General features: G+C 36.6%; 1 long non-coding RNA gene across 1 annotated transcript; it reads right to left on the reverse strand.

Annotated features, from left to right (window-relative positions):
• Positions 1-517: 517 nt before the first annotated feature.
• LOC148997419 (uncharacterized) lies at positions 518-1,450 on the reverse strand. Its single transcript, XR_016147352.1, has 3 exons — positions 1,356-1,450; positions 873-929; positions 518-576 (listed from the first exon to the last, which is right to left on the reverse strand). It is a non-coding gene; the product is annotated as an uncharacterized LOC148997419 (long non-coding RNA).
• Between the last annotated feature and the right edge of the window lie 8,408 nt (positions 1,451-9,858).

Below are 9,858 nucleotides of genomic sequence, written 5' to 3' on the forward strand. Positions count from 1 at the left end.
GGGGACTCAGGGGACTCAGCACACACATAGTGGGATGCCCTTGCTGAGTGTGAGGGCTGAGGACAGGTGAGGGCCCAGTTTAAGTCTGAGGGTAATTTGTCAAAACTTCCTTAATCCAATGACAAACAGATTGTGAAAAGCCTAATCCGGAACATTTTTTGATTATATCTGCTCGGAATGACTGCATTTAAGGCAGAGCTAAAGTAGAGCATCCTCACATAAGTCACTTGATGTCCCAGGTGGCGCAGTAGACAGCATCTCCTTAGACCTTTGCTATGTAAGGGAACTGGAATGGATCAAAGGGAGCTTAGACTGACTTTGTGAAGTTTTTGGATAGATAGACAGACAGACAGACAGACAGACAGACAGGTAGAAACAGACAGACAGACAGATAGACACACAGACAGATAGACAAACAGAGAGATACATACAGACTAACAGACAGATAGACAGATAGGCAGATAGACAGACAGAAAGAAAGACAGACAGATTAAGTAGTGTTTATCAGTACAGAGTTACCTTGAATTGGTTTTGAGGCAGGCAGATTAAGGACAGCAGCACTGGAGCCTTCAGGACCTAAAGAGAGAGTAGATGTGGATAAAGTAGACAGACAGACAGACAGACAGACAGACAGAGAGACAGATACATACAGACTGACAGAGAGACAGATGGATAGACAGACAGACATACAGACAGACAGACAGACAGATGGGTAGAGACAGACAGACAGACAGATAGACAGATAGATAGATAGATAGATAGATAGATAGATAGATAGATAGATAGATAGATAGATAGATAGATAGATAGATAGATAGATAGATAGATAGATAGATAGATAGATTAAGTAGTGAATGTCAGTACAGGGTTACCTTGAATTGGTTTTGAGGCAGGCAGATTAAGGACAGCAGCACTGGAGCCTTCAGGACCTAAAGAGAGAATAGATGTGGATAAAGTAGACAGACAGACAGACAGACAGATACATACAGACTGACAGAGAGACAGATGGATAGACAGACAGACATACAGACAGACAGACAGATACAGACTGACAGAGAGACAGATGGATAGATAGACAGACAGACAGACAGACAGACAGATACATACAGACTGACAGAGAGACAGATGGATAGATAGACAGACAGACAGACAGACAGACAGATACATACAGACTGACAGAGAGACAGATGGATAGATAGACAGACATACAGATGGGTAGAAACAGACGGACGGACGGACGGACGGACGGACGGACGGACGGACGGACAGACAGACAGACAGACAGATAGATAGATAGATAGATAGATAGATAGATAGATAGATAGATAAAGTAGTGAATGTCAGTACAGAGTTACCTTGAATTGGTTTTGAGGCAGGCAGATTAAGGACAGCAGCACTGGAGCCTTCAGGACCTAAAGAGAGAGTAGATGTGGATAAAGTAGACAGACAGACAGACAGACAGACAGAATGACAGACAGACAGACAGAATGACAGACTGACAGAGAGACAGATGGATAGATAGACAGACAGACAGACAGACAGACAGACAGACAGATGGATAGATAGACAGACAGACAGACAGACAGATACATACAGACTGACAGAGAGACAGATGGATAGAAGAGAGAGGTTGTGCGGCATAACCCATCAAACTGACAGGTTTATTGCCCCTCATAAAAATAAGCCCCGCCCCTTTTACCCCTCCCACCCCTCCCGCTTATGAACTGTACGTACACCGTGGGAAATTCCCACGGTCTCCCCTCCTCTTACCACCCACCACCACCCCTCACCACCACCTCCACTTCTGGACTGGTCACGTGATCGGGGGAAAAATTTCCCCACGAACCGGACCCCGATCCATCCGACCCGGTACCGAACTGGACACCTGTTACGGAGGGGTCGTGTCACTACCCCCCTCACCACTTCAGGGTGATCGCACGATCCCCACGATAGTGAAAAAACAATACATTTTCAAACTTTAAGGACGACATAAAACAAAAGATAGGTTTAGTGATTTTTATTAAAAGAAAAATCTTTTACACAGACTTGAAGTTGTACAAACTATAACAAATACAATAACGTTGTAATAGTGTTCTATTAAAAAAAGTTTTCTAAAATACATCTTTAGTGTTTCATTAAAAATGCACGGCTTCATATATATTTTATGTTAAAACAGTTTAAAAATTGTATTAAAAAGTCAAAGATCGACCATTTTACAGAAAAAGTCAAGCAAAGGGGTTTTTCATTACAGAAAACTGTTTTTTCTAAAACCATTTATTTTTAAAAAAGACATACGTTTACAAAACAATGTTTTAAAATCCGTTTTTAGTCAATTTATATCATTAAGACACGGCAGGAGTCTTTACCTTTACACGCTATTTAGTAAATTGCTCCGTTTTATATAAAACATCTGTTTCGCTCTTTTCACAATTACGCGTTTTAAAAGTATTAAAATATTGTATAAAGTTAAAATACGTGTGTCTTTAGCGTTCATGCATCTGCGGGCATTAAATCGTGTTTTTAAAAACATCTAAAAGCGTATGTATTAAACTTATATCAAGTAAATAGTTATGTTTTCTTAATAAAACATATAAAACCGGTTGTTCTATATCAAACAAATAGACCTATTTCTATCATACATTTTAAAAAAGTATTACTTTTCACATAACATGTATAATGTTTAAATCTATTAACCCATTTATAGATACAGTGCAAGCCTTTAACGTTACATCCAATGCATTTTAAAATAAGACGGGTGTTTTAGAGTCTTCAATAACAAAAAAATAAAAGTATTTGAGCAAAAGTTTTACAATTACATGCCGTTTAAAAGTATTAAAATACACGTCTCTTTACTGTTTTATACATCTGTAAATGTTAAAACCTTTAAAACAGTTTAAAAATTTATTCATATGTGAAAAAGTCAAAGACCGGTCATTTTACAGAAAAAGTCAAACAAGTTTTTCATTGCAGACTTACGTTTTATCCTGTTTAAAAAATCCAACAGCATCCAAAACTTTTAGAGATATTCCAAAAGTCCTCCGATTCAAACTTGTGTAAATGTAATCCCGGGAGCCCCACGAAACACGTCCATCCATCTCGACAGGGAGAAACCATACTGACTGTTTGCATGTGTGCATGGAACCACACGCAGACTCCTCCCACGACACTCCCACATCACGTGACCCCAGTGCACACGGTATCCATACGTACAGCACGTCCACCCCCAACGTCATACGGCGGACTGTTTTAAAAAACGTCCGTTCAGGACGGAGCATGAAACTTAAATGAGAGAATTAACGCCTTGCAATGAGGCGCGCTAACCACGCCTCCTCACACGCCCCGTAGAAGACGCACGTGCGGCGGATTGGTCCACGCTCTATTCACGCCCCGTAGAAGACGCATTCACGAAGCATTGGTCCTCGCTTCATAGAGGCGCAGGTAAACTCCTCCCATACTCTGACAGAGGTTGTTTTTAAAAAACCAGAAGCTCAATACTCGTTTTTGCGGCATATAAAACCGATTGTTTTATATCAAACAAATATACCTATTCGTATGTGCGTCACCATCCCCTCTCCACTTCAGGGTGATCACGCGAACGGGGAAATTTTCCCCACGATGGTGAAAAACAATACATTTTCAAACTTTAAGGACGACATAAAACAAAGATAGTGATTTTATTAAAAGGAAAAATCTTTTACACAGACTTGAAGTTGTACAAACTATAACAAATACAATAACGTTGTAATATATTTTAGTGTTCTATTAAAAAAGTTTTCTAAAATACCTCTTTAGTGTTTCATTAAAAATGCACGGCTTCATATATATTTTATGTTAAAACAGTTTAAAAATTGCATTAAAAAGTCAAAGATCGACCATTTTACAGAAAAAGTCAAACAAGGGGGGTTTTCATTACAGAAAACTGTTTTTCTAAACCATTTATTTTTTAAAAAGACATACGTTTACAAAACAATGTTTAAAATCCGTTTTTAGTCAATTTATATCATTAAGACGCAGCAGGAGTCTTTACCTTTACACGCTATTTAGTAAATTGCTCCGTTTTATATAAAACATCTTTGCTCCATTTTATATAAAGAAGCATTGGTCCACGCTCTATTCACGCCCCTGAACGTTCGACAGATTGGACCACACATACACACACACACACACACACACACACACACACACACGTAAACTCCTCCCATACCTCGGCAGCGGCCGTTCAAACCAGAGCCGTTCAAACTAACCACAAACGCGACGTGCCCTCACTTGGATTTTACGTTACCCAAAGACTCTCGAGAGATGTATTGATGAAGCTGATGGATTTAACTTTTTAGCTCCGAAAAATGACGAGGATCGTGATTAGTGTGTTTTCTCCACGAACCGGAACATATGGATTATATTTTTCATTTGATTGATCATTGTGGATATAAGATTTAACTGTTAAGTTACATGGAATACGACGGAGCACCCACGATTTGGTTTTCACAGAGCTTCTCTTTTCTTAAAGGAGACTTGGATTAACAAGTGGATTAACAAACGGGAAATATATTTTTCATTTGACTGATCGCAGTGGATATAAGATTTAACGTTACATGGAATATACGGCGGAGCACCCACGATTTACACACCAACCTATTTATTTAGTCACTCTAGTGATTTCAATGTTCTATCTACACTCTTGTAAAGCCATTGGATTAACTTTAAAACATAATCTTTATACAGAAATCACTAAGAAAAGCATTGTTTATAAGAAATACACGAAAGTTTGCAAACAGTCATCTTGCTCAGATAGCAGATGGCGCCGTTCACATCCTGTTTTCTCAGATTGTACGTGTTTTAGGTGAAGACTTACAACAACAATACAAATTGTTTAAGTTGACATAAACAAAACACCCCTCTGATCATCCCATAAGTTATAGTAAACATTTACAATGTGTATTTCTGTTTGAGAATCTTCTATGATGCTGAATCACACAAAGTATTAACACAAAAAGTAAGTGTTTTTACATTACCGCAGAATCACTCCTGACTATTGCACTGTGAGATGTACCCATTTAAAGCTTGAGTTAAAACTAAACGCATCTTCATACCTGTTGTGCAAACATAATCTCTGATTTTTATCCATATCCTTTACAAGGACAGATAAAATGCTTAAACCCATTTTAAACGAATTTCGGCACGGATATACGCATAATTCTAATCATCCCCGCAGGTCTCCTATTTATAATGGGGGATATCCCCACAATCGTAATGCACACAGATTACAAAATCAAATCATTAATTTAATAACTATCTGCCATACGCGATTTCACCACAGCATGAGTGTTCACCAACTCTTCTCTTAAATTGCGTTGTGTAAGGCAAGCATAAAGCACCGTGGCGATAATACACTCTCGCGTTCAGGAATAGGGACATGACGGAATATTCACTTGCACAATCGGGCCAGCATTGCATTGAATGAAGTTTACCATTTGTTGTACGTATTTTTAGTATTACCAGTTTAACATTCAAGCGATTTTAAACTAACCAGCGCTCGCGCGCTCTCTGGGATGCGCACATTCAAAATCGCCCCATAAACAGATGGCCAGTAACAAAAGTTATTTTTCACGGATTATATTGCTTTAACACACGAAACTATGTCAATTTCGGTCTTCGTGAGTATAATAATCTAAACATAGTCGGTTTTGTCTTTAATAACCATAAAATGCATGACAGTAGCCTATATAATGAACAGAGTATACCTGCACTGACTCTTAAAGTGACAGCAACCATATGTGTCGTTCATTAATTTTGTCGTCAAAACAACAAAAGAGACCTTTAAGTTAAAGGAATCAGTAATAGCCTACGTGTTTAATTTATTCAGGACTAATATACTATCCACTGTTAATTTCCATCTGATTACTTTATTCAGTTTCTGGAATAGACCTATTCAAAACGTTTCTCTTTATTTGTCTTTATTTGTATCTTTATTCTATTGTATTTATTTGCACAACTTTTTTCAATTTAATTGAACAATTTAAACCAAGCTTCGTGTTGTGTAAATTCTTAACAACATTACAATTGTAAAATGCAATGAGCGTAAACAGTCAGACAAGATAAATATTAATTTTGTTTGGCAAAAATTAAGGTATTTTTTAAGTCACAGTAGTTAAATCTGTATCTGTATTGCATGTTCAAACTTTAAAATCATTCATATTAACTACTTAATAGATTATTTCTCTGGAAGTATGTTTGGAAATTTTAGAGAAATTACAAATTAATGCATTACAGCTGAACTAAACCCTTTATATTTTAGCCATCTGAGTTGTTTTAGTTAACTATCAGCTATGGGTGATAATAACAAAGTACAGAAACAACATTTTTATTTTGGGACAGTTGAGATTCACTTTAGGATAGTTCAAATTGTTTTTAAGGGCGGTTGCAGGACGGAGGTGAAAAAGTTAGTCTGGTGCCCTGGACAAAACACAGAGCAGCCGTGTACGATGATTTATCGTAAAATTACTTTTGTCACATTGTTTGAAGAATATTTGTTTGAAGAAGTTATTTAACAAGACCGAATTCGGTAATGGTGTGTTTTATGCAATATTTATATCTTGTTTTAATTGTGACCCAATACATTTGAATGCTATAAAGGTTTATAACTGAACTTTTACAGCATGATATTTGGTTAAAGTTAACTTATGCACAAAATTAAATACATTCTATCTACTTTCTTAATACTTGTTACAACCCACCCCACATATGTTTTTGATCTTGTAATGTTTAATCAAATCTTGTAATTGATCACTAAGTCACTAAACAACAGTTACACCCACTGTTTATGACGTCATGACGGTTACACCCACCTATACACGCCCCTCCAACGGTCTTATATACCAGACCTCAAGATCTCACACAGAGACACAGAGCTGCTGACCTCCTGACAGAGCTGACCTAACAGGACAGTACGAGTTCCGCCGTAGACGCCTATACTACTACAACATCTAACCGATCAAAGGTTGAAGGAACATTGTCTGATTGTTACATGGACAACCAAAGAACGCTTCAACATTCTTGTATATCTGAGCATGACACGCAATGTGTTTCTTCGACTGACATCACTATGGAGGATCTGACCCATAACCCAAAACTTCAGAGTGTTAATGCACAAGACTTGGAGGAACGTGCAGCAAGGACTCAATCGCATGACATTCCAGCTGAACATGACATGCATTGTGTTTCTTCGACTGACATCACTATGGAGGATCTGACCCATACCTCCAAACTTCAGAGTGTTAACGCACAAGACTTGGAGGATCATGCTGCAAGGACTCAATCACATGACATTCCAGGAACGGTCAGAATCTTTCAGCATAGGATAGGGGGAAAAGTTTACAACATCCACGAAGTTTTGTTCTGAAAAACTTCTAACTAAAACTTTTAACTAAAAGCATGATGGAGCATGACTCCTGTTGAGTTCTGAAGATGCTGCGCACAAACCTACGGTGTTCAACTGTGCCATGAGCAAAGAGTGCTGTTTAAGAGCTACCATAGACTCTATGTTTGAAGATTATTTTAGAGGTCAGATGGCCGTCTTGATGCATAAGATCATCGATGCTGTGTGTGATCCGAATAACGACTCGGGAGATACCAGACGTGTAACAAATCTCAAAAATTAAATGATTGTGAGAAACCTAACAAATTCATGGAGTGATGTTACGGTCGTGTATCTTAATGCCAGCGAGCCGATCTGTGTAATCCTCAGAAAAGTTCTGGGTGTGGAGTTCTCTGTGTGTGTATGTTTGTAACGGATCTATGCGCTTTACTGTTTTCAAAAATGAGAAATTCTGTGACGTAGGCTACGCATAATGATTGATACTCTCGTCAGTTACATCCTAGAGCAAGACATCGCAAGCTGCAAAATAATTATTTGCAGGTTAGACAACTTTAATGTCATTACTATCGTTTTACTTTTACCTATTGTTTAACGCTCGCTTCAATGTACGGTATATCAATATATTGTTTAAATAAATTGTTTTTTAAAATGTTGCAGTCATGTCTGAGATCATAAAACCTATACAACATGCAATCCTAATCCAGTCCATTAGGAGGTATTAAATAATAATAATTAAATGATCGTCATTCTTTTGTTTCTTTTATTTAACATCAGAAAACAATAAACATCTTAAAACACAGTCACATAATTATGATAGGCCTATAGATACATTTACATTTGTAAAACAGATAAACAATCTCAATTATATCGATACAAACAATTGTTAAATAATGTAACGATTGATTTGTATCTCTCGGTGAATTAAATACGTCGTCTTCAGGAATGATAGCAAGGGGTGATGATGATGTGTTCTGATACTAGTGTTTCAGGGTTTTATGTTCTCGTAGAGGGTGAGTCAAAACTATCCGAGTCTGTTTTTCTTTTAAGTGAATCAATTCATTTATCACTCTTTTAATTTTCCTTAGTGTTTTAAACATTTGTGAAATGTTAAAACGTTAAAAGAATAACGTTCAGTCATTTACAGAACTGTTACATTTACATAAAAACATCTTTTCTGTAAGATCGTGTTAAGTAAAATGAATAGTTATATATAACTATTATATATAACTATAACTATTAGTTATATAGCCTATATATCAGATTTGTAAGGCTTTAATTAATTTTACTTTAATTAATTTTATAAACATATCGTAAACTTCTCTCTCTATTTTATTTTCCCTACACCTATGGGATTTGCACATGGTTTACAGCTAAAATCTCCACCATTTTAATATTTAAAATTTAAAAAACTGCACAAGAAATTATTAATTAGAATGGAATAATGATTTATTTGGTATGGTTCGCTATAACTTTTACTGTCATGTTAACCATGTTTAACATATTTATAAATATTGTAGATTGCAAATATTCCATTATCTGTTTATTTGGGGGTTAGAGAAGATTCTTAGCTCATGTTTCTTTAATTTGTGTAGGATGTTGAAGTGTTAGTTAAAAATAAAATGTATTAGTTAAAAACAAACAAACAAACAGAAACTTTAAAGCTACATGGATCAATATGAATATATAATTGTATAGTTACGTGTCAAAGCATATACTCGTAGCTAGAAAATTACTTCCATAAAGTTTATTTTAGTAAATCTATGCCTGGGGTCATCCCTACACAGAGTTTAACGTTTGTGGGTGAGATTAGCTTACACCAACGTGAGCTTTGCTCGAACATTGCATATCTGAAACGTACTTTTTTCATTTTCTCTTTATTTGAAAGGGGTAGTGTTACATTAATCAACATAAGTGTAAATGTACCACAAGTGTAAGTAACATAAGTGTAAGTTAGCTTAAAAGTGCTAATTTTCATCGCTAGTCCTCAACCGGGTATAATAAAAAAGGCAACCTTAAGGTATAAAATCACAAAATTAAAATTACATAAAACACATTATGGTTGCTGTCACTTTAAGAGTCAGTGCAGGTATACTCTGTTCATTATATAGGCTACTGTCATGCATTTTATGGTTATTAAAGACAAAACCGACTATGTTTAGATTATTATACTCACGAAGACCGAAATCGACATAGTTTCGTGTGTTAAAGCAATATAATCCGTGAAAAATAACTTTTGTTACTGGCCATCTGTTTATGGGGCGATTTTGAATGTGCGCATCCCAGAGAGCGCGCGAGCGCTGGTTAGTTTAAAATCGCTTGAATGTTAAACTGGTAATACTAAAAATACGTACAACAAATGGTAAACTTCATTCAATGCAATGCTGGCCCGATTGTGCAAGTGAATATTCCGTCATGTCCCTATTCCTGAACGCAATTTGAGAGAAGAGTTGGTGAACACTCATGCTGTGGTGAAATCGCGTATG

Source organism: Pimephales promelas, chromosome 2, assembly GCF_988280905.1.
Source record: "Pimephales promelas chromosome 2, fPimPro1.hap1.1, whole genome shotgun sequence".
NCBI lineage: Eukaryota > Metazoa > Chordata > Actinopteri > Cypriniformes > Leuciscidae > Pimephales > Pimephales promelas.